This window comes from Cynara cardunculus, unplaced genomic scaffold (genome assembly GCF_001531365.2).
Source record: "Cynara cardunculus var. scolymus isolate 2C unplaced genomic scaffold, CcrdV1 Un_Scaffold_3221, whole genome shotgun sequence".
Classification (NCBI taxonomy): domain Eukaryota; kingdom Viridiplantae; phylum Streptophyta; class Magnoliopsida; order Asterales; family Asteraceae; genus Cynara; species Cynara cardunculus.
The window spans coordinates 31,673-35,549 of NW_020201395.1; positions in this window are offsets into that span (position 1 = coordinate 31,673).

Sequence of the window (3,877 nt, forward strand, 5' to 3'; positions counted from 1 at the left end):
TGATCTTGGCCATCCAAATCTATAATCAACGGTTAAGATTAATCAATAAAAAAAATTAAATTTTAAAGTTTGAATTTTAATGAGGCCTTGTGAACAATGATGAAAGGGGCATTTTGGGAAGAAAAAATACACTTATCAAGGGTATTCTAGTAAATTGAATTCATTTGTAACCCTCAAACAATTAAAGTTAACACAAAAATGATGGTTAACATTTGATCTTCCCCCCCTCTCTCTCTATATATATATATATATAGTTGGGTTCACGTGAGAACAGGCTGTTTTCGTGAGACCCGTGAAACCACATTTTCACACTTGAAACTTCACATCAAAAACACTGTGAAAGTTTAAAAAAGTCGAACATTCACAGCAAAAACATTGTGAAGGTTACCTTCATAACAAAATGTTGTGAAGTTTCAAGTGTAAAAAGCTGGTCTCACGGGTCTCACAAAAACAGGTTGTTCTTATGTGATCTCAAGTCTCTCTCTCTCTCTCTCTCTCTCTCTCTCTCTATATATATATATATATATATAAAGGAGCGATCAAATGAAAATCACTCTAATTTGTAAAAACAGTAAAAACTACTCTCATCCGTCGTAATCTTATGAAATTTTTTCATGAAATTGTTTAACTTGTGAAATTGTTTCATATAATGCTTTTTTGATGAAGTTGTTTCATATATGGTTATGAAATTGTTTTATACACTACTTAATGAAATTTTAATAAAACTGTTTCATGTATTTCTCTAAAATTAAAATAATGAAGATGATAATATCCATGATTAACATCATCCACAATAAAAATGATTAATCAACCTCTTATAATTACAAAAAAAAAATGAACAAAATGAAAAATTATGATTGGTAGAATGAGTTTTTACGGTTTTTACAAATTGAGTGGTTTTCATTTGAGAGAGAGAGAGAGAGAGAGAAAGAGAGAGAGATGAGCGATCAAATAAAAACCGTCCTCATTTGTGTAAACCATATAAACCAATCTCATCCATCCATTTTCTTGATCAATGGTCAAGATTGGTTTAGTTTATATTAGGAAGTTAAAAAATAAAAATAAAATTTAATTGGAAAAAAGGCAAAATAGTAAAATCGTCTATATCAATAAATCGGGTAGAATCATCCGTTTCCTTAATAAACCCCTTTTTGAACAAGGAAACAATATTTTTAACTATTACATTTAATGAATGAAATGATTTCACCGTATTTTTTACGATATACAAATCAACGTCTTTCTAGAGGAGTCATATGTCATTTTCATTTTCTCAGAAGATAGATTTGTTTCAATCTTATTATGAAATGGTTTCACTATTTGCCTATTAAACATTATGTTCTTAACGTTAACATCTCAACCGTTTACAATAATCATTCCATGAACATGTTTTACAATTTATAACAATTAAAAATATTGCATCCACCATACCATACAAATCAATAACCATTAAGTGAACCAGATAACCCGGGGAAAAAACGAAACGATTTTATCAACAATTGTTGATAATGAAACAATATTATCCAAGAATATATTTTGTATCCTAGTATATTATGCAACGATTTAAACCATAGATGAAACTATTTTATCAATGTTTCATCAACGATTTAAATGGTTTCACAGTTTCATCAATACACAAATCAACGTAATGCTAGATGAGACAATTGTTATTTTCATGTTATCGGTAGATGGATCCGTTTCATTCTAATTATGAAATGATTTCACAGTTCGCAAATTACACAATATGTTCTTAACAATCTAATTATGAAATGGTTTCACTGTTCGCTAATTACACAACATGTTCTTAATAATTATGAAACGGTTTCATTGTTCGCTAATTACACAACATGTTCTTAACAATTATGAAATGGTTTTACTTTTCGCTAATTACACAACATGAATCTATTTCACAGCTGATTATATTTTTACTAGTTCATGAATCTTTGTGTGGATCTATTACTGATTTAATGGATTAATGAATATAATAATTTTCGATTTTCATATTATTATCACTAATAAACCGAGAAACCAAATAACAATATTCAATTTTTAAATTCTAATTTAAATATTACCATTTATAAAATTTCCTTTATTATGTTACCTTAATTAAGATTTATTAATAACTTCCATATTTAATAGAAAATAATGTAAATGACAAATCTACCCTTAATGATTAAATTTAATTAAAAAAATTGAATTTTCCTATTGGTCAAAATTAGTTTACACGGTTTCTAAGAATTAGACGGTTTTCATTTGATCCCGCCTCTATATATATAGAAGCCTAATCAAATGAGAACTGAATAGTTTGTGGTAACTGTGAGGTCCAATCTCAATCACAAATCAACGGATAAATTAGTAAATTAATAATTATGATAGTTTGAGTTAAAATTATAATTAGAGGAAATATTAGGTATTTTTTTTAAACACTTCTTTTCTCTGTCCTCTCTCATCTTTCCGACCTCCAATCTCCGGCCTTCGGTGAAATCGGTATCATAGTATATCACAATGGGTATCACATTGTGTATATTTGTGATTACTTGGTACCTGCCGGATTAATGTTCACCGGAGCCCGGAGATTGGAGGTCGGCAGTGGCGGATCCAGTGGGTAAAAGGGGGGGGGGGGGGGGGGGGGGGGGGGGGGGGGGGGAGGCCCCCAGTCAAAAACTCAAAAAACAATTTACCTAGGTTAAAAATGGGAATTTTACATTTCATACTTTCACTTCGCCCCATTAGGTTTTTCAAGAGGCCCCCACCTTGCCGGCGATTTAAGATTTATCGTCCTCCTCCGGCACTCTTCTCCGGGCTATCAACCAGAAAACAAAAACCGCATCGTCGGAGAAAAGAAGGGGCACGATTACTGCTTGTTCTTACATACGGTTAGTACTTAGTCGGTTACTGCTTCCTGTTCATTACTGCTTCATGATTCATCCGCCACTGTTTTGTGCTTCATCTGCTTCATTTTGCTTATGGTTACCGCTCTAGTGCTCTGCATTTGCTTCATTTTGCTTCTGCTGCTTGCTGCTTGTCTTATGAATCGGTTGAGGCTTTTTAATTTTTGGGTAAAGTTAGTGTGTAAGAAGTAGGTAGAAGATTGGAGGACAAACGGGTAGATTGGAGTGGGTTTTGTTGAGGCTTCTTAATTTATTAATATTTAATAGGTAGAAGATTGGAGTGGAGGACAAACAGGTAGAAGATTGAGGACAAACAGTAGTGAGTAGTTAGAAGATTTGAGTGGGATTCTTAATTTACTATTTAATTTGTGTGTACAGTATATATATAATGCATTTGCTAATATTTAATAGGTAGAGTGGGTTTAGGCCGAACAACGAATAACCTGAAACCGTCTAAGTTAGGATGCGTTGTTCGGTTTGAAATTTTTTTACACCCTAGAGTGTGCCCCCAATCACAAAAATTTCTTGATCCGCCACTGGAGGTCGGAGAGATGAGAGAGGAGAAAGGAGAGAGGGGAGAGAAGTTTTTTAAAAATACCTAAAATGCCTTCTAATTATAATTTTAACTCAAACTACCATAATTATTAATTTTCTAATTTATTCGTTGATTTGTGGTTGAGATTGAATCTCACGGTTACCACAAACTAATCAGTTCTCCCTTGAATGGACCCCTATATAAATAAATAAATATATATATATATATATATATATATATATAAATAAATATATATATATATATAGAGGAGCGTTCAAATAAAAATTTGCCTCATTTGTGTAAACCGTGTAAACCAATCTCATCCGTCCATTTTCTTGATCAATGACTAAGATTAGTTTACTTTATTTTAGAATATTAAAAAATAAAAAATATTAAAAAATTATTTTATTTCAATGATAAAGGCAAATTGGTAAAAAAGTTAACATCAATATAA